General features: G+C 42.9%; 1 pseudogene; it reads right to left on the bottom strand.

Moving 5' to 3' along the window:
- Positions 1–1537: 1537 nt before the first annotated feature.
- LOC134294749 (ribosome quality control complex subunit TCF25-like) overlaps positions 1538–26192 on the bottom strand; it is a 33211-nt pseudogene continuing 8556 nt past the window's right edge.

Raw genomic sequence — 26192 nt, 5'->3', positions numbered from 1 at the left:
AATGTACCATATATTCTCAAGTATAAACTGAGCCAAATATAAGCCAACTAGGACCTCACCCGAGTATAAGCCGAGGGAGGCTTTTTCAGTCTTAAAAAAAGGGCTGAAAAACTAGGCTTATACTCGAGTATATACAGTATACTCACAACCTCTGCCATAGATGTGGACAAAACGTCAGAAGAGAATGCTTCTGGAACATGGCCGGAAAACACACAACAACCCTGTGATTCCGGCCATGAAAGCCTTCGACAACACTTAAAAAAAAAACTTTGGGAAATAATAAAAATGTATCCACCCAGAGTCCAATTTCTCCACTCCTGTATTATCATTATTATTATTGAAGAATCATAGAGTTGGAAGAGACCCCAAGGGCCAAGCAGTCCAACTCCTTCTTCTATGCAGGAAAAGCACAATCAAAGCACTCCCGACAGATATGGGTTTCAAAATGTGCATTTTTTTAAAAAAAATGTTGTGAGTGGATGCAGGTTGGGTGTTGTAGTCCCATAAGGTGAATGTATTCAGACTTTCCAAGATAGTATTTGGTCAAGAAGGGAACCATTTCCTTTCTTCCTGATGTGCTGAGCGTATGTGTATATATATATGTGTGTGTGTGTGTGTATATATAGTAGCTTTGGGACCCGGCGATGCCCGGGTCATTTGAGATAGGCATTGTTTGCCTGTGTTCCAAGTTTAGTCTAGGTCCAGGATCAGTGGGGTTCAGTGGGTGCAGGTGAACTACAACTCCCATATGCAAGTCCCATCATCCATGGTCTAACCCACTCCAAACAGCGCCAGGATGTATAGTAGGTCATGGGGACTGTATGTGTCAAGTTTGGTCTTGATCAGACATTGGTGGCAGTTGCAGTGGTCTCAGGAAGTGAATGAAGGTACTGCAAGTCCCATTATCCTTCGTATGTCCTCTCTCAAACTGTACCAGGACATAAATTGGGTCATGGGGGATATGTGTGCCAAGTTTGGTCCTGATCCGTCATTAGTTAAAGTAACAGTGGTCTGTCAGAGACACAGTGTTTGAAAGTACTGCAAATCCCATAACCCTTGGTCCATTCTCCCCTGAAGTGGTGCAGCATGTAAAGTGTGTCATTTGGGATATGTGTGCCAAGTTTGGTCCAATTCTGTCATTCCTGGTAGTCGCAGTAGTCCCAGGAAGTGAGTGAAGGTACTGCAAGTCCCATCATCCATGGTCCATTTCCCCCCAATCTGCACCAGGATATAAAGGGGGTCATGGGGGTTCTGTGTGCCAAGTTTGGACCAGTTTCGTCATTGGTGGGCATTGCAGGACTCTGTAGGAGTCAAAGCGTTTCAAAGTACTGCAAATCCCATCATTTGTGGTCCATCCTCCCCCAAACGGCACCAGGCCATAAAGTGCATTATGGGGGTTAAGTGTGTAAAGTTTGGGCCATGTCCGTCATTCCTGACGGTCACAGTGGCCTGTGGAAGTGGCAGCCAATCAGAAAGCTGCCACATACACACATATATAGAAGACAGATATGTGGGAAAGGCATTGAGAGGTCCCTCCTCTTGTGGCTCTTTTTATTGAACAACAAAGAAAAACCACATGAGAAAGTGGGAGAAAAGGGCTCAGTCCCATTCGCCCCCGTCGCCCTCGGGGTTCTCGTCCCGTGGCGGCTCCTGGAACTGGATGTTGGCCAGCATATCCCGCATGGCGGCCATCAGTCTGTTCACGCCTTGGTTCAGATTCTGCCCGGCAACGGGGCCTTCCTCCCCACCGGCCCCAACTTCTCCCTGAAACAGTGTGCAACATGTGTATACATACATAAGGTCTACAGAGATACTAGTAGGAACACTCCAGCAAGCGAGAGTCCAAAAGTGGCAGGTTAAAACCCGGAACCTCAACCCATGGCTGATACCTTGGGCACACAGAAGACTGGGTGACTTGGAAGGTGCTGAACAGACCATGAAATGCAGAGCTAATCTTAGGAAATGGGGCTACAAAGTGGAATCCACAACGTGCAAGTGTGAAGAAAAGCAGACCACAGACCACTTGCTACAGTGCGGCCTGAGCCCTGCCACATGCACAATGGAGAAGCTTCTTACAGCGACACCAGAGGCACTAAAAGTGGCCAGCTTCTGGTCAAAGAAAATTTAGGATAAATGCCAAATTCATGGGGATAGGAGACTATACAGGAACCAATGTTGATACAAGAGTCCAACTTGTTCTTGTTGGAAGTAAACGAGTATCAATAATGGTATATATGGAACAATGAGGGACAATGGCTACTGATTTTTACTGTTTTCTAGAGCTATGTAACTTGAGGTGTTTTGTAGTGGTCACTTCCCCCTTCTTACTTCCCAAAAGTCTTTTATTGTGCCTTTATATGTTTGAGAAAGGAGCATCATGAGGCTTCTCTCTTATATAAAAACACTAGCTGTGCCTGGCCACGCGTTGCTGTGGCGTTGTCTGGTGGTGTGTGTATTTTATAGGCAGTGTGGAAGAGGCCTAAGTGAGGCCTAACTCTGCCTGTCCCCTGGGCTGAGTGGGTTGCTAGGAGACCAAGTGGGCGGAGCTTAGCCTTCTAACTGGCAGCAATTGGATAAAAACAATTCTTCCTCTCCCTCTAATTAGGACTTTATTTTTCTTTTCTTTGTATCACCTAGAGCAGGGGTCCCCAAACTAAGGCCCGGGGGCCGGATGCGTCCCTCCAAGGTCATTTACCTGGCCCCCGCCCTCAGTTTTATAATATAATATTTTTATATCAGTTTTAATAATATAATATATTGTATATACATATAATATTGACAATAATCTTATGTTATACAATATAATACTAATAGTAATACCATATAATAATATTAATTGTATGTTATTTATTACATATTATATAATAGTATAGTGGTATAGTTCAATACAGTAATATATTATGCTAATAATATAATATATTGTATGTTCATACAGCTGCTCTGAGTCCCCTTCGGGGTGAGAAGGGTGGGATAGAAATGTAGTAAATAAATGCAGTAAATAAATAAATAATTTTAGACTTAGGCTCGGCCAAAGTCTGACATGACTTGAAGGCACACAACAACAACAACAACAACAACAACAACAACAACAACAATCCTAATTAACTTGACTATCTCATTGGCCAGTAGCAGGCCCACACTTTCCATTGAAATCCTAATAGGTTTATATTGGTTAAAAGTGTTTTCATTTTTAAATATTGTATTGTTCTTTCGTTGTTGTTGTTGTTGTTGCACTACAAATAAGACATGTGCAGTATGCATAGGAATTTGTTTGTATTTTTTTTTCAAATGATAATTCGGCCCCTCAACAGTCTGAAAGATTGTGGACCGGCCCTCTGCTTAAAAAGTTTGGGGACCCCTGACCTAGAGGCATGGATGAGGGGTTGTGCTGCCAATTTTCGAGGTTGTGGGGTGTTTAGTTTTGTTGTTTTGTCGGTCGCCAGGATTCCATCACTCTTTTATATATATAGATAGCCTTAGGGACTCTTCTACCAAAGTTAGAAAACTCTTTCTTTTGTCGATCTGCTCTTTTATCTAATAATAATAATCATCAGTAATAATAATCATTATTATTTCCTTGCTTTTTTCTCTAAAAAAAAGTTATGTTACCTGCAACAATAAATTTTGAATATGGTCTTATGGAGACTTAATGCTGCTGTTTGTCCTCTTATGCTTAATTGTGTTTATACAGATTCTTGTATTTTACGATGTTATATTATTTTATTTTAGTAGCTGTTTGGTTTTAATGGATTGGTTGCTTTTATGCCTGTTGGACTTTCTGCCCCATATGTAAGCTGCCCTGAGTCCCTTCGGGGAGCTGGTGACAGGGTATAAAAATAAAGTAGTGGTAGGTAAAGGTAAAGGTTTCCCCTGACTTTAAGTCCAGTCATGTCTGACTCTGGGGGTTGGTGCTCATCTCCATTTCTAAGCCAAAGAGCCGGCGTTGTCCATAGACTCCTCCAAGGTCATGTGGCCATAGGCATGACTGCATGGAGCACCATTACCTTCCCGCCGGAGCGGTACCTATTGATCTACTCACACTGGCATGTTTTCAAACTGCTAGGTTGGCAGGAGCTGGAGCTAACACCGCTCCCGGGGTTTGAACCTGGGACCTTTCGATCTCCAGCTCAGTGCTTTAACGCACTTTGCCACTGGGGCGAAGTTATTATGGTAGTTGTTGTTATTATTTTCACTTATCCAGAGACTTCTGGATATATCCCAAGGGGAAGGAGAAGGGAACATGGAGCCCCGATGCCTGAAATCTGCCCCAGTTGTAGATCAGGACCTACCTGCAAGTTGTAGTTTGGCAACAGGGAGCGAAAGAAGAGTGATAAAGTGCTTTCGTTGGCGGGGTGAGATGGCCTAGAAAGGAAGAAGAAAGGAAGGAGGAATGAAAGGAAAGAAAGAAAATCTGGAATTGTATTACAGTAGAGTCTCACTAATCCAAGCCTCACTTATCCAAGCCCCTGGATAATCCAAGCCATTTTTGTAGTCAATGTTTCCAATATATCATGATATTTTGGTGCTAAATTTGTAAATACAGTAATTACAATATAACATTACTGCGTATTGAACTACTTTTTCTGTCAAATTTGTTGTATAACACGATGCTTAATTTGTAAAATCATAACCTAATTTGATATTTAATAGGCTTTTCCTTAATCCCTCCTTGTTATCCAAGATATTCGCTTATCCAAGCTTCTGCCGGCCCGTTTAGCTTGGATAAGTGAGACTCTACTGTACCTGCCTTTTGTCACCATTTATCCCTGGTTTCCAGAAGAAGAGATTGGCCACAGGTGTTTGAGGTCTTTGTAGGATGAAATGTTGGCAACCGACAAAGACGAAACCCAGCAAAAGAAGCCCACAGAATGGAAGAGAGAAATATAGAATAGTGTCCTTACCTTTCTGGCCTTGTGTAGGAAATGATAGAGTCCAGCGGCGGGAGGGGATCGAAGCCCATGATGGGATGGGAGGTCACTTCCTGGGAAGGGGCAAAAAGACAGAGGGTCAAAAGTCAGGTCTCGGTATTGTATAGCTGTAGTTGTGCACCTCAAGTCCCATATATGGATGGATGTGTTGGAAACCGCAACCTCCCAAGCCTTTCACTGTTCATTTGTTAAAGTATGTATTTGCTAACCTGTATTCTATGTGTATGTTGATTTGCCAGTTTGACTGTACCTCTTTGGTATGAGAGAGGTTATAGACATGTGCTTGTACTGAGCATGTTCGGACACAGGACTCCATTTTGTATTGTGTCTACTTTATACCTCAGTGGAGGTGGATGCATATTTTTGCATCAGACCTCAGTGGAGGTGGATGCATGTTGCAGTTGGGACTTCAATAAAGTAGTATGCTTATGGACGTCAGTGAGTGCAACTACTATACTTAAGCACTATAGATTATTATAGTTTAAGGAGCCCCGGTGGCGAAGTGGGTTAAAGCACTGAGCTGCTGAACTTGCAGACAGAAAGGTCCCAGGTTCAAATCCCGGGAGCGGCATGAGCGGCCGCTGTTAGCCCCAGCTCTTGCCAACCTAGCAGTTTGAAAACATGCCAATGTGAGTAGATCAATAGGTACTGCTCTGGCGAGAAGGTAACAGCCCTCCATGCAATCAGGCCAATGGCCACATGACCTTGGAGGTGTCTACGGACAACGCCGGTTCTTCGGCTTAGAAATGAAGATGAGCACCAACCCCCAGAGTCAGACATGACTGGACTTAATGTCAGGGGAAACCTTTACCTTTACCTTATAGAATAGATTATTGATTAAGAATGATACCCTATGTACTCAACACAGAGAACTACATCCTTTCTATAACTGAACCTTAATGAGAAATGTGTTTGTATGGTGAATTGTATGAATTGTATGGTGAATTTTCAAAGAAGGCTTTGTTTTTTAATCTCCGAGTGCATATTTTAAAGTAAGAGGTTTTAAGGGAGTGTATATCTTTTGGGCAAATGCAATTTCAACTTCAAAGAAACAACCATCCTCTGTTAACCAAATATATTTTTGTAGTGGCTTGTCTTTGTCCTTGGCAGTCCAAAGACATGATTCTTCAGTTTAACAGCTGAGTCACCCGTGTGCCATTATAGGAATGCTTATGAATATCACTTGTTCAAACCAGGTCATGCTTTTTTTTGATTAGTGGGTTTCAAAAGGCGGTCTCCACATGTTCATGGAGATTCACATTTGCCGAATGGATATGACATCATTTTTCCTTTTCAGTAAGGTTATGATTGCCATTTATTTCCAAAAGGATATGTGCCCAGAGACTGGGTGCAGTTATTTCCAATAGGACACATGTGAGAACACACACAATGCCTTTGCCACTGTGGAGATAACCCCCTTCCACTCTGGCTTGACAACTACATGTCCCATAATCCTCAACCCAGCCATATTTAGAGTGAAAGAAAAGACAAGTTTTTCCAAGTTACTCATAGGTTCCATGCCATCCATTCCGTTCTACCCAAGGGGCCAGCAAGACCGGGCTAGGTTTGCTGGAGTTGCAAGAGCCGCAGCCTCATGGACACCAATGTGACTTGCTCCTCACCGGAGGCAATGCTGCCGTCGCTTCCCGGATCTCCGAGAGGATCACATGGCGGTAGACGTTCCTGGGAGCGTTCTGGTACCTCACTTTGCGCCTGAGAAAGTGAAAGCGAGGCAGATGACGACCACTTTGCACCACCTTTTGAGCTCAGGGTGGCTCAGCAAAGCAGTGGCTACCATTGGAAAAGGAACTCCATATTCCTCCCCACAACAGCTTGAATGGCATACATACCAGGTCTTAGGGAGATTAACTTTTGGAACTACAAGCCCCATAATCCCCAAGCAGTTGCTATTCAGTGCAAACAGCATTCTCCACATTCCAGCATTGATACTGTGTTTCTTCAATTACAAGCTGGCATCAATTGTAAGACATGCCACCAACAAATATACATAATAATAATAATAATAATAATAATAATAATAATAATAATAATACTTTATTTATACCCCGCCACCATCTCCCCAACGGGGACTCGGGGCGGCTTACATGGGGCCATGCCCAAAACCATACAATATGACAAAATATAAAACAACATATCATAACACAACTTAACAATACAATAAATAATAACATACATTACAATCCAAAATTCAGAAAAAGCAATAAAAACCAGGGCAGGCCACATGAACACTAAATTAAAACTTGGTGAGAAAGACATATGAATAAAACCACGGGGAGCAGGGACATAAAATAGGGAACAGTCTAGAGGATAGATATCCCAAGGGAATAACCGAAGGAAAATATGACAGTTACTCTCCAAAGGCACACCGGAAGAGCCATGTTTTTAAGGCTAGCAAAGTGGGGGCCTGCCTAATCTCAATGGGCAGTGAATTCCACAGTTGGGGGGCCACAGCAGAAAAGGCCCTCTCCCTTGTTCCCACAAGACGGGCCTGAGATATCGGCAGTGGTGACAGGAGAGCCTCCCCTGACGATCAAAGAGATCGGGCGGGTTTATGATAGGAGATATGGTCACTATAATGTAATGTGTCTTACAACTGATGAAATACAGTGCTATATCTTGTAGTCATTCTACTGGGTGGGGTTTTTGGGTTTTTGGGTGAGGGAATCCAGCAAGGTAACTCCCCCCCCCCTTTTTTTAAAGGAATTGTGAGAGTTGAAGTCCAAAACACCTGGAGGAAGGGCCCAGGTTGACCCATGCCTGCCAGAGGTGGTCTTGGTCACTCACTTCTGCTCTGCCTCGTCCAGCGCCGGGTCCTTGGAGTCCACCCTTCTCAGCACCTCGTGGACGTTGGTCTCCAGCCAGGACATGACGGAGGGGTCCTTCCAGAGGGAATGGGTCCTCCCCAGGTAGAGAGAGACGAGCTGGTTCAGCGCAGGAGGAGAGCTGCGGGAGGAAAGCCAACGTGAGAGGTGCATTTGCTGGGAAAATAGGAGGATATTTATTTATTTCGTGTCAAAAGCATTGTACAATGAATACATTTCAAAATGATGGGGGGGGGGGGGGAGGAAATCACAAGCAACTAAATAGTTTTGGACCAAAAGCGGGCAACAGCAACCGCATTGTCCATAGCTTTAAACAACTCCTCCTCCGTACATGAGGCAGGGCATTGTGGGCAAGCATACATATGCAGAGTTAGGAGGATAAAGCGATGGAAGAACCAAGGAGTCTAATGAGAAACGTCCCTTTGAGTTCTTGACCTGGGCATCTCCATTCAGGAATTGCGCAAGAGAGAAGCGGCATGAAGGTCACTTGCATTCCCATTTGGAAATAAAGACATGGAATAACACAAACGCATAGGAAAGTCAGCATGTGAGAGAAATTGAAATTTTCATTCCTAGTCAAGATGTACCAACTCCTGAAGTGCTTCAGAGATTACATATCTATAAATTATAGAAACCAAACCCAACCCAGTTAGTAAAAACTACTGTTGTTGTTGTTACTATTATTATCATCATCAAAATCTTCATTTGGGAGCCTTGGTGGCACAGTGGGTTAAACCGCTGAGCTGCTGATCTTGCTGACTAAAAGGTTGGTGGTTCAAAACCGTGAAGCAGGGTGAGCTCCCGCTGTTAGCCCCACCTTCTGCCAACCTAGCAGTTTGGAAACATGCCAATGTGAGTAGATCAATAGGTACCGCTCTGGTGGGAAGGTAGCAGCGCTCCATGTAGTCATGCCTGTGGCCACATGACCTTGGAGGTGTCTACGGACAACACCAGCTCTCCGGCTTAGAAATGGAGATGAGCACCAACCCCCAGAGTGTGAGTAGATCAATAGGTACTGCTCCGGCAGGAAGGTAACGGCGCTCCATGCAGTCATGCCCATGGCCACATGACTTTGGAGGAGTCTACGGACAACACCGACTCTTTGGCTTAGAAATGGAGATGAGCACCAACCCCCAGAGTCGGGCACGACTAGACTTAACGTCAGGGGAAAACCTTTACTTTTACCTACATCCTTATTTCTAGACCGCCTTTCTCCCCATGGGGACTCAATTCATCTTACAACAACATGTAAGCAACGCCAGACCTTAGGAAAAGTCACCTTTTCTTGATGAATACTCCCCAGATCCTCTCCATTGAAGGAACTCTAAAAGTTCCCATCTGTAATAGATAACAGTTCCCAGGTTCTGGGCAGACTTATAATGTTTATGCTATTTTATGCTGTGTTATACTGTTTTATTGTTTTATATTGTTTTAAATTATACTGTGTTTTAATGTAAGATGCTGGGCTTGTCCCCACGTGAGCCGCCCCAAGTCCCCTTGAGGAGATGAGAGCGGGATATAAAAATAAAGTTGTTGTTGTTGTTATTATTATTACCCTCAACATCTTTATTCCACCCTGCTTTCCCCCAAAGATTGGAACTCCAAAGTGACTTACAAATGAAAAGGATTACAAAACCCCACGTGAGCCGCCCCAAGTCCCCTTGAGGAGATGAGAGCGGGATATAAAAATAAAGTTGTTGTTGTTGTTATTATTATTACCCTCAACATCTTTATTCCACCCTGCTTTCCCCCAAAGATTGGAACTCCAAAGTGACTTACAAATGAAAAGGATTACAAAACCATATTCGTATGACTCCCTAGGTCCCAGATTTAACACAGGGCTCCTTCACCCCAAAGGGTTCTCCCTGCCCCATGCTCCTGACCTTAACTGGGCCTCTAGTCCAAAGAATGGGTGGGAGGACACCATGGCATCGGTTGAATGCTGCAGCGATCCAGCAAAGGCATCAGGACTGGAAAAGGAAGGGGAAATGCGTCAGGTCTGGAGTTCGAGATTGGAGGCACCAGACATCAGCATCTCTTCTAAACATTCAAGTAACATTACAACTTTTTATAATCAAGTACAGTAGAGTCTCACTTATCCAACATAAATGGGCCAGCAGAACGTTGGATAAGCGAATATGTTGGAAAATAAGGAGAGATTAAGGAGAAGCCTATTAAACACCAAATTAGGTTATGATTTTACAAATTAAGCACCAAAACATCATGTTATACAACAAATTTGACAGAAAAAGTAGTTCAATATGCAGTAATGCTACGTAGTAATTACTGTATTTACAAATTTAGCACCAAAATATCACGATGTATTGAAAACAATGACTACAAAAATGCGTTGGATAATCCAGAACGTTGGATAAGCGAATGTTGGATAAGTGAGACTCTACTGAGACTGCAGTTTTTTTGCTTCTTGGATCTCTCAGCCTCCAAGAAAGCCCCTTTTGTAATTTGTAATTAGGCCCGGGATGGAGAGCAAGCCAGCTGCAACCAGCTGCAATGAATCACTCTGACCAGGAAGTCATGAGTTCGAGGCCCGCTCGGAGCCTGTGTTTGTTTTGTCTTTGTTCTATGTTAAAAGGCATTGAATGTTTGCCTATATGTGTAATGTGATCCGCCCTGAGTCCCCTTTGTTACCAGGTGAGAGTATAGCGGAATCAGTAGCATCCAGATAACACCATGTGCAAAAGACTCAGACCAGGCAGAGGAATTGAAATGAACAAAGGAACTTTACTCTTGCTTGTAGAGTTGAAATATAAAACAGTTCTGCAATCGTACAATGCCCATGTAGTTGCATAAGATCAATGACTAATCAATCAGCATCAATATATACAGCATAGCATATTCAAATTACTACTTGACCGTAGCCAGAGAGAGCATGTCTTTTTCTGTGCTCTCTCTTGAAGCTCAAAATTCCCAACTGACAAACTCAGCCACCTGCCATCAAACAGATACATTGTTTTAGGCGTGGCTTTGCCTCTGCAAAGCTGAGCTCTTTTGCAGAGTTCCCTTTGCAAACCAACTTTGCAAGGATTTCTTTACACACACACATATAGCAATTTGGCGCAATACCCTTTGGGGTGAGAAGGACGGAATATAAATGCTGTAAATAAATAAATTTTTCCAGGGTACTCATTTGATCTCAGAGTAATAATAATAATAATAATAATAATAATAAATAAGTTTATTTATATCCCGCCTCCAGCTCCCTTGAAGGGGACTTGGAGCGGCTTACAGCAAAATCAAAATACAAGCAATGATAAAATATGAAACATCAAAGGACAACAACAGAAACCAATAATAAAATATACACAATAGGCAAAAAAAAAAAACACAACACAGAATTAAAACATCAAATTAAAAACAAGGAGGTTGCAATAGTGGATAAGCAAGGTGCACATTATGAGTAACATAAATAGATAGATAAATATTTAGATGAGTAACATAAATAGATATTCATAAATAGATGAAGTGCAATAGAATCATTTAAGGTCACATTAGGTAGGGAGGAGTCCTGAATAATATCAAGGAATCAGGAATCAAGAGAAGAGCGACCAGTACAAAAGGTCGAGGAGCATAATAATTGTGATGGAGAAAGGCGATCTTAACCAAAGGCCTGGGTGAAAAGCCAAGTTTTCAGACTCTTCCGAGTAATCCTCTTTGGGAAGACACGTCAGTTAGCTCAGGAGCCTGGCTTTTGGTTACAGGATTGCTGCTTAAATGTCTTAAGCCTGACCCAGAGCAAAACACCTGTACTATTTTGAACCTTTCATGCTGCCACACTCACCGCTGGGGAACATGATCAGGGCCTGTTGGATGAGGCTGGCCGCTCTTTCCTGGGCCTGGCTCAGCTCCACTTCAGGGAGATCCTCCTGCTGACTCAGGAGGAAATGCGCCAGCGGCACCGAGAAGGCAAAATTGGGGAGCTGGGAGAGGTTCCGATGGCCCTGAGAGGAGAGACAGGTGAAAAGGAGACAAGGCACTGCTTACTTTTCAACAAGGTGGAACATATCCAGAGAAGGGCAACCCAAATGGTCAAGGGAAACTAGGGATCCCTCTGAGGAGCGGAAGAGGTTTAGTTTGGAGAAGGCTGTTTAAATACTGGAAAGGATGTCCCATTGAGCAGGGAGGGTGTTTTCTGTTCCTCCAGAGACTGGGCCAACATAGAGCCAGAGACTCAAAGTGAAGGAAAAGAGCTTCCACTTATTTATTTATTTTTGGAAAAACTTTCTGATGGTCTTTGTTGCTTGACAGTGGAATATACCACCTTAGGGTTTGTAGGAATCTCCTTCTGTGGAGGTTTTTAAGCAGAGACTGGATGGCCATCTCTTGGGAGGGCTTGGATGTTGTCTTCCTTCATGACAGAAGGGGGATGAAATGGATGGCTTCTGGGTGGCCTTTGGGGTTGAACTGGATGGCCCTTGGGATTTCTTCCAACTAGAATTCTATCTGTCTGTCTGTCTGTCTATCCATCCATCCAGCCATCCATCTCTTAGGGGATTGAACTGGATGGCTTTTGAGATCTCCTCCAGCTCTAAGATTCATTCTGTCTGTCTGTCTGTCTGTCTGTCTATCCATCCAGCCATCCATCTCTTAGGAGGTTGAACTGGGTGGCCTTTGAGGGTGAACTGGATGTCCTTTGGGATCTCTTGCAACTCTAGGATTCTATCTATCTGTCTATCTGTCTGTCTATCCATCCAGCCTTCCATGTCTTTGGGGGTTGAACTGGGTGGCCTTTGGGATCTCTTCAAACTCTAAGATTCTGTCTGTCTGTCTATCCATCCAGCCAGCCATCTCTTAGGGGGCTGAACTGGGTGGCCTTTGGGGTTGAATTGGATGTCCTTTGGGTTCTCTTCCAACTCTAGGATTCTATCTATCTATCTATCTATCTATCTATCTATCTATCTATCTATCTATCTATCCATCCATCCATCCATCCATCCATCTTTCCATCCATCCATCCATCCAGCCAGCCTTCCATGTCTTTGGGGGTTGACTGGGTGGCCTTTGGGATCTCCTCCAGCTCTAAGATTCTGTCTGTCTGTCTGTCTGTCTGTCTGTCTATCCATCCAGCCATCCATCTCTTAGGGGGCTGAACTGGGTGTCCTTTGGGGTTGAACTGGATGTCTTTTGGGATCTCTTCCAACTCTAGGTTTATATCTGTCTGTCTGTCTATCTATCCATCCAGACATTCATCTCTTATGGGATTAGACTGGATGTCCTTTGGGGTCTCTTCCAACTCTAGGATTCTATCCATCCATCCATCTATCCATCCATCCATCCATCCATCCATCTATCTAACTAGCCAGTCAGCCATCTTTTAGGGGGTTGGACTGGATGGCCTTTGGGATCTCTTCCAACTCTAGGATTCTATCTTATCTGTCTGTCTGTCTATCCATCCAGCCATCCATCTCTTATGGGATTGGACTGGATGGCCTTTGGAGTCTCTTCCAACTCTAGGATTCTATCCATCCATCTATTTATCTAACTAGCCAGTCAGCCATCTTTTAGGGGGTTGGACTGGATGGCCTTTGGGGTCTCTTCCAGCTCTAGGATTCCATCTATATATCCATCCACCTCTTAGGGGGTTGGGCCGGATGGTCCTTGAGGTCTCTGTCCCCTCTGATTCTATAATAAAACTGAGCAAATTGCTCAAAGCAGATGTCCTGGAGTGGGAATTTTTTTAACATAAAGGCGTATGGAAATGCACCCCCTTAGAGGTTTCAAGGCATAATTCCGCTCTTGTCTGAACCAGAAATGTTCACTTCGGGGCAAAAGGAGGGGTCTTAATGAGGCACAGAAGCAGCCCTTGTTTTGAGTAGGATCCACGCCCCAATGTTTGCTTCTTTCACGGAGGGGGCAGGGTCGGACCCTCTGGAAGCGCAGCCCTCGCCCGCCCAGGCCTGGCACCAGCAGGACCACTGTCCCAAGAGACCTTGGACCCTTCACTCGCCTCCTTACCTCCCATTCACGGAACAGGCGGGTCAGAAAGGCATACTCTCTCGCTCGGAGCGACAGCAGATCGATGATCAGCAGCATGCAGAGGGGGTCGTTCTCCGGATCGAGGCTTTGGGAAGGGGAAGGAAGGGGAGAGAAATGGAAAGGAACAAGTCCAATTACAAAACCAACGTGCTGAAGACCGCACATGGCACCTTTGGATTTGCCTCAAGATTGGCCAGCAGCAGGCACACAGTCCTCTGTGCATGAGCACCAAACTCAATTAAAAGATCATAAACAGAGAAACAGATCACCCCTTGTAATAAAACAAAACTAATACACCATTTCATCTTAATGTGGAAACACATCGTCCTGATCATGGAGACAGGAGACAGCTAGGTCACCCTGCCTTGCTTTTGCGCCCCCAAAAGAGAGTCCAACATCCTCAGAATTGGTTGTTACCTCAGGATGAGTTTGCAGAACTCCAGGGCCGTGCGAGGGCAGCCTCTCCTCTCAAGGAAAACCATGTGCTTGAAGAGGGCCAGGTAGAAAGCTCTGCAAGACAAGGAAAAGGCTTGCTGTTAATGCAGTAGTTCTCAACCTGTGGGTCCCAACTTTCAAAAATCCTAACAGCTGGTAAACTGACTGGGATTTCTAGGTGTTGTAGGCCAAAACACCTGGGGACCCACAGGCTGAGAACCAATGTCTTAGACACAAAGAGAACTGGAGGATGGATGGCCATCTGTCTGGAGGGCTTTGGTTGTGCCTTCTTGGCAGAAGGAGGATTGGACTAGATGGCCTTTGGGGATCCCTTCCAATTCTAGTGAAATCTGGTCTGCCTAGGAGTCTCATGGAGTCTCCTTCCAAAAACTCCATCAGGCTGGATGGCCTTCTGTCTGGAGGGCTTTGGTTGTGCCTTCCTGCTGGCAGAAGGGGGGTTGGACTAGATGGCCCCTGGGGGTCCCTTCCAATTCTAGTGAAATATGGCCTGCCTAGGAGTCTGGTGGAGTCTCCTTCCTTCTCTGGAATGTTTGAAGCAGAGGCTGGATGGCCATCTGTTGGGAGGGCTTGGATGATGTCTTCCTGCAGAAGAGGGTTGGACTGGATGGCCCCTTGAGATCTCTTCCAACCCTCTATGATTTATAAGACTCTATGAAAAATATGGTTTCACAATAAACTAAGATTATGTTAGTGGCAGTGAAGTCCAGTACAAATCCAGGTCTCTTCTCCACTAGGAATGACTGAGAGCTTCTGGGAGTTAGCGTTCTAAAAAGCAACTTTATCAAGCTCTTTATTAAGCACAAGCACTATTGCTGGTTGGGGGATCGTGGGGTTTGTAGTCCAAAACATGAACATTTCTACATTCAGCTCAGCAGTGGCATGCCTGGTACTCCACTGCCCATTGTCCTTTGATGGGCGGCGGTGGGTGAATACCTGTTCTCTGGCCTCCGGTAGTCCAGGCGGCAGGTCCCGCTGGTGAGGTGGAAGGCGCACTCCAGCGTGTAGAGGGCCCGCTCTGGAAAAGAAGGGGCCAGAAGGAAGCCTTGCTGAGCCTTGGCTCCATTCACCATCTTTATATATAACACTTTCTCCCTAAAGGAACCTGAGGCCATGCATTCCCTTTACATAATGCACATCCCAGGGCAAGATGAGAAAACAACAAATGGCCCAAACCAAGGAAAAACCCCAGTGAGGCTATTAAGAATGCCTCGATTTGGGTTTGGCCTGGCCAGAGGCAGAAGGCAACCACACTCCTGCAGAGATTTCACTGCTTAAGACATTTATTTCCATCGGCAACACAGTTCCATTTGTATCAGGTGGGAATCATGCGGACCCCTGGCTGCTCTTGGAACGCAACTCCCAATATTCCTTATCAATCTATATATATAAAAGGGTAATGAAATTTCGGCCTAGGACAAAACAACGAAACTACACATCCCAGAAACACTAAACTTGGCAGCACAACCCCTCATCCATGCCTCTACGTTCATACAACAAAAAGAAAAAAAATCCTAATTAGAGGGAGATGAATAATTGTTTTCATCCAATTGCTGCCAGTTAAAAGGCTAAGCTCCACCCACTTGGTCTCCTAGCAATCCACTCAGCCCAGGGGGCAGGCAGAGTTAGGCCTCACTTAGGCCTCTTCCCCACTGCCTATAAAATACAGATTATCAGATTTGAACTGGATTATATGGCAGGGTAAACTCAAGGCCCTTCCACACAGCTATGTAACCCATTTATAATCTTATATTATCTGCTTTGAACTGGATTATCTTGACTCCACACTGCCATATAATCCACTTCAGTGTGCAGTTGGACACAACTGGACTTAATGTCAGGAGAAAACCTTTACCCTTTACCTTAACTACCACCAATTCCTCAATACTTTATTTCCCATACCACCATACTTCGCCACAGCAACACGTGGTCAGGCACAGCTAGTGGCTTATAAGGATGATAGGACATGTGCTCCAACAACATGGCCTTGTGTTACAGGCCAGAGAAAAGGAGTTGTCGCTTTAAATGAAGCTAGAAGGGAAAGTTGATAAAAGTGGGGAACCAGAAAAGGCAGTGAAAGGAACCTCCTGATCCAAACATGGATCAGGACTGTTTCCAAAGACTAAAGACAACTGTTTCATCACCTAATCAATCAATCAATTTATTAATGCTCCGACCAATGGTCATATGCATTTACAGAAACAACATCAAACAAACATCTATGCAAAACACTGTAAAATCCAACAGTTAAAAGTAGGATGCAAGCAGGATGAAACAGAGAATGCAAAATATACATTGTGATATAATGTTGGCATTTTAAAATAAAAGTGATGCCAACTGTAAGAGTTATATGGAACATATCCCGGCAGGATGCATTTCGCAGATCTATAACTTTCCCAGTTTCTGAGCAATACAACAATTGACCTTTTATTTTGGTCCAATGTTATAGACTCCAAACTAAAATGAGATTTGTAGCAGGGCTTTTTTGTTTCAATTCTATTGGTTCTCCAAAACACGACCAATAACTTAATTCAGCAATCTCTCAATACAGAAACATCTGAACTATATTCTTAGGTAGCTGCCTTCTTTCGCATCAAGAAAGGCCCAACTTCACACATTCTGTAGGTCATACTTGTTCTCACAATATGGACTTGCAAAGATGACAATAGCCACTAAAAGGGAAAGGAACAAAGCAACTATAGACAAAGCAAAACAGATTCCCAAGAAAGGAAATGAAAGGGAGGGTCCCTTGATATGAAAGTATGGCGTCTCACTCCAAAAGGTTCTCCCAGTCAACTCCTCTGGAAGCCGCAACCTGAATTAGAAGGCTCCTTGACTACTTCAGAGATCCACAATGCAAGGAGCCATATTTTCTTTGGAGGGCTGTATCAGCCGCAGGGTGGGCCTGCTTCTTACCAATGAGGTCCCTGGCCATCTCTTGGTCTTCCTGCATGTGGCACACGTCGCTGAGCTGCAGGAGGGAGTCCACGTGCGAAGGGTTCATCTGGAGCAAAAGCTGTCGGCAAAGAAAACAAAGCTGGTGAGTGGATCAGGAGAACTCATGGAGAGACCTTGGTGAGTTTGAAGAGGAGATAGAGGCTGGAGAGAGCAAGTGCCAATTGGGAGATTTATTTATTTTATTTATTTGCCACATTTATACCCTGCCTTTCTCACCCCGGAGGGGAATCAAGGCGGCTTACACATGGCACAATCCGATGCCCCAAAACACATATAAAACCAAAGCTTAAAATATTAAATATTTAAAAATTTAGACATAAAATTTAAACATTACAACAGTTAAAAATCACGCCACGCTTGGGCAACCGTGGGATGTTAGGGAGCTATACTAACACCTCAGGAATACGATTATAGAGGTGGAAGAGACTCCAAGGGCCATCCTATCCAACCCATTACTTATCCAACACTCACTTAGCCAACGTTCTGGATTATCCAACGCATTTTTGTAGTCAATGTTTTCAAAACATCGTGATATTTTGGTGCTAAATTCGTAAATACAGTAATTACAACATAACATTAATGTGTAATAAACTACTTTTTCTGTCAAATTTGTTGTATAACATGATGTTTTGGTGCCTAATTTGTAAAATCATAACCTATTTTGATGTTTAATAGGCTTTTTCTTAATCTCTCCTTATTATCCAACATATTCGCTTATCCAACGTTCTGCTGTTTATGTTGGATAAGTGAGACTCTACTGTAGACAGATAGATCATAGAGCCATCCAGTCCAACCTCCTTCTTTTTTTTGGGAAGACACCATCCAAACCCTTCTGACAGACGGCCATCCAACCTCTGTTTAAAAACCTCCAAAAAAGGAGATGCAATGATAATAATAATAATAATAATAATAATAATAATAATAGTAATAATAGGCATTGACAAAATTACGATCTACCAACTGCAAAAGGCCACCCTACTGGGATCTGCACGCATCATCTGAAAATACATCACACAGTCCTAGACACTTGGGAAGTGTTCGACTTGTGGTTTTGTGAAACAAAATCCAGGATATCTATCTTGTTTGCTGTGTCATGCAATAAAACAATAATAAAACTTTATTTCTAGACTGCCCTCTCTCCCCAGAGGGACTCAGGGCGGTTAACATACATATAAATGGCAAACATTAAGTGCCACAATTTCTTCATTAATGTCAAAAGTATAAAATGACAATAACATACACATTATAATAAAATTCCACATTAGAAAAAAACAAAGAGTTGTACAGTTGGAAGGACCACCTAAATCCAATCCCAATTCTGTCATAGAGGACTGAGCAACTGAAACATTCCTGGAAAATGTTCAGTCTTGTTTAAAAACCTCCAGAGGAGACTCCAACTGCCAAGACAATTTATTCCTCCACCAAACAAACTCTTGCCACCAGGAGTTCTTCCTAATGTTTAGGTGAAATCTCTTTTCCTGCTCTTTGAATCCATGGCTCTGCCATGTCCTATTCTCCAAGAGCAGCGGAAAACAAGCTTGCTCCCTTGGTTTTTCCAGCAGGCATTTGAAAATGTTTAGACAGTAACCAGAACTGATTGCTAATCACTCAGCACTTTATATTTACATTTTGTGCATTCAGCTGGGCTGCTATATTGATTACATGGATCTTTTAACTGATTCTATTTTAATAGAGGTTGTTTTATGCAATTTATATACCTGGTTTATGTAATGTTATTTTTTTTTCATGTTGATGTATTTTATTTTATGTATTATGTATTTTATGCATGGCATCTTTGTGTGCTATTTTGTAAGCTACCCCAAGTCCCTATGGGAAATGGTGGCAGGGTATAATTAAAGTTGTTCTTGTTGTTATATTATTATTATTTTATTATGACACAGCAAACAAGATAGATATGCTGGATTTCGTTTCACAAAATCACAAGTCGAAACCTTCCCAAGTGTCTAGGACTGTGTGATGTATTTTCGGATGATGCGTGCAGATCCCAGTAGGGTGGCCTTTTGCAGTTGGCAGATCGTAATTTTGTCAATGTCTATTGTTTCCAAATGCCGACTGAGATCTTTTGGCACGGCACCCAATGTGCCGATCACCACCGGGACCACCTGCACTGGTTTCTTCCAGAGTCTTTGAAATTCAATCTTGAGGTCCTGATAGTGGCTGAGTTTTTCCTGTTGCTTTTCGTCATTATTATTATTATTATTTGAAACACAACAAGATGAGTTTTTCCTGTTGTTTTTGTCATTATTATTATTATTATTATTGACACAACGACGTTGTATGACACAGCAAACAAGATAGATATGCTGGGTTTCGTTTCACAAAATCACAAGTCGAACACTTCCCAAGTGTCTAGGATTGTGTGATGTATTTTCGGATGATGCGTGCAGATCAGGGTTATTATTATTATTATTATTTGAAACACAACAAGAAACACAACTCTGCTGGCTGTTGTATTCGATCACACATCGGACACTTCCCAAGTTGTATTATTATTATTATTATTATTATTATTATTATTATTATTATTATTATTATTAGTTCTTGCTAACATTATAACTTGCTAACAATATAACTTGAAACAGAGTTGGTATCTGACAGCAACAGATTGTCCTGAGCATCCTGGGTGTTTATATAGCAATGGTGAGATGCCTTCATTAAATGGACTCAAATGGAAAATATTATTTCCAGCATGGCAGGCCTGTATTCTACTTTCTATGTGTTGCCTGTATCTCGGATCCTGCTGATGGATCGTCTGCTGATTACTTGTGTATCTCTCTCTTGTGCTCCCTTTATCACCACCAATTTCAGGGAAATTTATCACAGGGCTATTTCCGTACATTCATGCATGGTTGAGCCAGAAAAAGAATATTTCATCCAAAAAAAACAAAAAACAAACAAACAGGACAACAAGCTACATAACACTCTGGCTATAAAAGAAAGCCATTGTTCGCCAGACAGAAATAATCTCTGAGCTCTGAATAGAAGCTTATGAAACGCTCTCAAGAAGCCTAGGGCCAAGGCTGGCTGAAACACGATATCCATCATGTTATCTTTGCAAGTCTGCAGATCTTTCCCTTTGGATCAAATAAGCATTTAACGACTTTTAAGATCCACTTTTCCATCTCCACCAACTAGCATCTTGCAAGCATCTTCTTCAGATCTTCAAAGCTGATATGCACTTTGGTAAATGTTTAAGTTGGCTCAGAGACAGTGCTCTGATTATAAGGATTTTTTAGATATGTGTTTTATGGGCATCGGGACTACTTTCTGGCATTTTTCATAATGGTTATTCCAAGCAGCTGGGTTTTCTGAAACGTGTAACCAAACTAAGCCCCTTTTGAATGAGCTGATCGAGAGTCGGAGAAGGACTTCAAGGGAACAGATAAGAACCAATCAGCTTTCTAGGTATCATTGGACTCCAACTCCACAAATTTCCCATCAAGGACTGCTGGAAATTGCAGTCCAACGATATCTGGATAGTCTAAAACAGGGATCCCCCAACTTTTTAAACAAGGGGCCAGTCCACAGTTCCTCAAAATGGGAACAGCCTCAATGTTAATAATCCTAATAAAAATAGAGTGGGTTGGAAGAGACTCCTTTTAGTCCAATCCCCTTCTTCCTTTGTGCACCAAAAGCACAAGCAAAGCATCCCTGACAGATGGCCACTCAGCCTCAATGTTGTTAATAATAATAATAATAATAATAATAATAATAATAATAATAATAATAATACATCACACAATCTTAAACGCTTGGGAAGTGTTTGACTTGTGATTTTGTGATACGAAATCCAACCTATATATCTCATTTGCTGTGTCATACTGTGTCTTTGTGTCAATAATAATAATAACAACAACAACAATAAAGAGGGTTGGAAGAGACACCTTGGGCCATTTAGTCCAGCTCTCTTCTGCCTTTGTGCACCAAAAGAACTAGCAAAGCACCCCTGACAGATAGCCACCCAGCCTCAATGTTGTTAATCATCATCATCATCATCATCATCATCATCACACAGTCCTAAACGCTTGGGAAGTGTTTGACTTGTGATTTTGTGATACGAAATCCAACATATATCTCTCATTTGCCGTGTCATACTATGTCTTTGTGTCAATAATAATAATAACAACAACAACAATAAAGAGGGTTGGAAGAAACCCCTTGGGCCTTCTTCTGCCTTTGTGCACCAAAAGCACTAGCAAAGCACCCCTTAATAATTATTAATTAAATGATAATTAAAATACCATTATAAACAAGCAGAGCTTTGGAATGAGCGCAAGGGAGGAAGCAGGAAAGGCGCGCACATTTATTTTCTCCCTCGTGCCGCAGTTTGGGGACCCCTGGTCTAAACAATCGTTTTTCAAAATTTAGAACCACTTTTTCCGGGGGAGAGGAGTAAGATTCCTCTCCAGCTCCGGGCTCCCCCCAAAGAGCAACTAAAGGCCAAACTCCACAAACATTTGACCAGGACTTGGGGAATCATCCAGCATTCATTACTGTGTTGTTGTGTCTTATCTAAATAACTGCTTTCTTAATTTGATTTCTGCTTTTGGGGGGAAAAACCAAAAATAGCCTTTGTCAACTGTATGTTTCCAGAGAGTAAAGAGCAGGCCAAAAACTAAGCTCTCTGGGACAAAGGCTGCTCTATCTTCAAAGAGCCTAATCGGAAGGGAGCGAAGGGGGGGTTTGGGGTCTTTCCAAAACTTCAATGCCCCAATTGTGCTAACATTAGGTCAAGAACATTTTCTGCCATTTGCCTGATCTTCTGTGGACCATCAAAGTTGGTGCTCGGCTTAACCAGTTCCGATACGCTTCCATCAAGACCTCAAAGCGGGGTCTGTTCTGCTAATTGCCAAGGAAAATTAAGCATCTCCTCATCCAAAGAAGGAAAATGCTTATAAATAGCTACAGCAAACTCTGTAAACCCTGATTTTTTAAAAGATCCATGATGCTCCTCTGCACCCCACAAAAACCATCCTCAAAACTAGAGGCTTTTCCTAGACTGGAGCTTGCAGAAGCTACTACTTTTGGACTACTAATCCCAGCAGCCTCCAGTAGCAGCATGACCCTTTTCCTAAATCAAGACATTACTTGAAACAATTTTATTAGGGTTTTTTCCCTACGCTTTATGCCATTCCTATCCATTCAAAGTGGCTTTTCTCCAGATAGGTAGACATTAAAGGTAGAAATTAAAATATGGCTTCTGCTAGAGCAGTGGTTCTCAACCTGTGGGTCCCCAGATGTTTTGGCCTTCAACTCCCAGAAATCCTAACAGCTGGTAAACTGGCTGGGATTTCTGGGAGTTGTAGGCCAAAACATTTAGGGACCCATAGGTTGAGCGCCACTGTGCAAGAGCTTCAGATGGGCTCCTTCAATCCTGCATAACTGAAGTCCACATATACTTTATGGCATAAGGGTTAATACTGCTTTAAAACATTCTTATTTGGGGCTTTCAAGTCAACTCGGATTAATCGCGACCTTTTCCCAGATCTTTCTTGGCAAAATTATTATTATTATTATTATTATTATTATTATTATTATTATTATTATTATTATTCATTTCTATCCCGCTGGGATTCAAAACGGCATACAACATATAAAATTCATACAAATACATCAGACAGCAATGCATAATCAATTGAAACATCATATCCTGATATAAATACCCAATCAACATATCAAATAAAACAAGTTTAAAAACTTGTTTTGATCACAGAGATGTTGCCATTGCCTTCCTCTGAGGCTGAGAGAGTGCGACGTGCCCAAGGTCACTCCTCAGGTTTCTAGGGCTGAGCGAGGGTTTCAAACTGATGGCCCTCCAGGTATTTTGGACTTCAGCTCCCAGAATTCTTGACCATTGGGCAGGCTGGCAATAGGGGCTTCTGGGAGTTGGAGTCCCAAACACCTGGAGGGCCACAGGTTGTGCACTGGTTTAAATCCTAGTTTCCTAGAGCCTTAGGCTCGACTCAGAACAGGTTGCTTGGGAACTCAGCATGTATTGCTTCCAACAAACAACACTCCACCCTAATCCAGGAACTCCATAAAGAGAAAATACAATGGGCATTAAGACCATCTGGGTCATTGCCCTGGGATATTGTGATGACTCCAACATAAAGAGCTTTTGAATAAAACCACTGTACAAAAACATGGGCGGAAACTTCATTCAGAATCTGCAGGATCAAATCATGTTTGATGTGGATCTCTTTAGGAAAGGACTTCTAAGCCCAAATAGGACAGGTTCAACACAGTGTTGTTATTGTTGTTATTGTTATGGGCCTCCTGGTCATTTTTTACTAGAAGGTGAACTGATCCTTTCTGGGGCTGAGAGTGTGACTTGCTCATGGTCACCCAATGGGTTCTTAAGTGGGGATTTGAACCCTGGTCTCCAGAGTTGTCGCCCAAAGGGCAAACTGTGTTGATTCTCCCTTGACAATATCTAAACTTCTGGAAAGATGTTTTCAACCACTTAGAAAGAGAACCATACCAAAGCTGTAATGATGCTGTTGATGGATGAGGCGATGCGGGGAATAATAATAATAATAATAATAATAATAATAATAATAATAATAACAACAACAACTTTATTCTTGTATCCCGCCACCATCTCCCCGAAGGGACTCGGGGTGGCTTACACAGGGACGAGCCCAACAACATACATAAAACTTACATAAAACAATAAATAAAACAGTGAAACAATAATTAAAACAATAACAATAAAATGTAAATATCACTTAACAATTCTTAAAAACTTAGCATCAATTGCCTGTGGTCCTGTCTCAAGGAACCATTGTGTGATGCTTTCTTGCCTATTTGTCCTCCTACAGGACCAATGGGACACCCACATACGTGCATTTCTCCTCCTCCTTTTGCAGACATTGTAGGTCAGTAGTGTCAAACTTACAGCCCTCCATGAGTTTTCGACTCCAGCTCCCAAAATTCCTGGCCATTAGACAAGCTGGCAATAGGGGCTTCTGAGCGTCGGAGGCCCAAACAGCTGGAAGGCCACAAGTTTGACACCTCTGCTGTAGAGATTGGCATTCTTTTCTTCTCTCTTTGAAACACCCAAAACTCACTCTCCTCTGACAAAGAAAACGGTGCCTGAGGCTGTCCTGCAGGACTGTTCTGTGCTTTGTGATGAGAAGCTGAAATATCACGTGAGGCCTCCATGTCCAGACGTGATAATGGGATCAGAACTCTGGGACCCTCCGGAGCTTTGGAGGCACAGTCAGATGGTTCTGCTTGCCACAAAGCACAGAATGGTTAATCTGAGGGGCCTTCCATGGGTTGATAGATGGCTCAGGCTTACATAGATCTCCAGACGCAATTGCCACAGGCTCCCCCTGCAGTAGCTGGATCATCGGCCTGATCTTCCCCATCAAGCATAGAAACCAGGTGCTAACAAGGAGAAAGCAGCTGCATATGTTGTTGCTGCAAACTGGCCAAGTCAAGAACTTACGACAAGGTTATTAGGGTCCATGGACTCCACAGCGTCCAAGAACTTGAACTGGACTTGCTGGTACTCTCTGCTGTGCTCAAAGGCAAAGTGCTGGATCCCCCGCTTGGTCTCCAGCAGCGCCATAGAGATACCTGGGCAACAAGGAGAGAGAGAGAGTTCTGTTGGAACCAGAGGGTGCTGGCTATCATTATTTGCTTGTCATAAAAAAAATCCTGCTGTTTTGTTGACCCACATCTTGGATGCAAAGCTGGTGATCTGGGTGGGTTAACTCTTGCTCCCAGAATCCCCACTCCCAATGAAACCGAAAGGGGCCAGAAAACCACTTCCTTGTTGGTCATTTGGGATATTTTGCATGGAAAGGGAAGAGCCGTAGAGAAGCTTGTATATTCAAACAACCATTTTGAGAAGTTTCTACCAGCAGCAGTTCTTTTCTTTAAAAAAATTAATTAATTTTTATTCAATGAGACAAGCACATCATACAAAGATATATGCGACAAACAAAATGCATCAAACACATAAAACAAGTATTTTTTTCTTAATATAAAACACTAACTCACAACAGCTAACAAAACTACTAAGTCAAATCAATACACAAAGCACACAAAAGCTAATGAACAAACGTAAAAACTAATCTAACTAATCTACAGATCTCTCACTCTCGGCCTGATTTTTTTAGTTCTGACTAGTCTACTCCCTTTAAGAAATATTATACAATCACCTTTAGTGGCATGTTGCTTGTCAATCCCACAATCCTATATTAATCAATACATCTCCAATCTCTCTTAAGGTTAGACAGATACTTCTCCTCCATCAACTGAATTAACTTGTCAATCTTCATTTACCATCATCATTGACTCTAGACATTTCCATTCAAGCAGCGGATCTTTTCAAGAGGGACTAGCCAGCCAGCAATCTCTTGGGAAGAGACCCGTACCTTGAGAAAGCCCTTTGTGCTATCCATGTGGTGGAAAACATTGCACACTAAAGCCTCTGCTAAGGAAATCAAATCTCAGGCTGCTTGTAACACAAGCTTTGGAACCAACAGGAATGCCCCAGTTACCTGAGAGATGTGGCAAAACTGCTCACCTGTCTTGCTGTGGCGAGGCCAGGTGCTCTTGGGGACTGTCAGCCATGTGCTGCGGACGTACTGACGCTGCCTGAGAAAAAGAAAACAGGGGTCCAAGCAATGAGAAGGGGTGGAAGGGCAAAGGACAGCGAGAATTTTCCTGGAGTATGAACATCATAATGGCTGTACTCATGCTGTGCTTTATATTCTACATGGGTCCTTGAATCTTTGCATTTGACCCCATATGGCTGCAATATGTTTCCAACCAGGAAGGCCCTCTTCCTCACTAGCAAAAAACAACTAAAGAGAGGGACTCCTTCAATTATGGAGGCCCCAAGGAGCTTGAGGGTTAAAATGCCATCACAAGAACACTAAGAAGAAAAATACTGGCATGTTGATATTTTGAACAGCCAAAAAATACCTTAAAACTTCTATTTCTGGCCACTCTGTTTACAGCATTGAATGTTTGCCTTTTT

Source organism: Anolis carolinensis, unplaced genomic scaffold (genome assembly GCF_035594765.1).
Source record: "Anolis carolinensis isolate JA03-04 unplaced genomic scaffold, rAnoCar3.1.pri scaffold_19, whole genome shotgun sequence".
NCBI classification, from domain to species: domain Eukaryota; kingdom Metazoa; phylum Chordata; class Lepidosauria; order Squamata; family Dactyloidae; genus Anolis; species Anolis carolinensis.
This window is presented reverse-complemented; position numbering and strand designations above follow the sequence as displayed.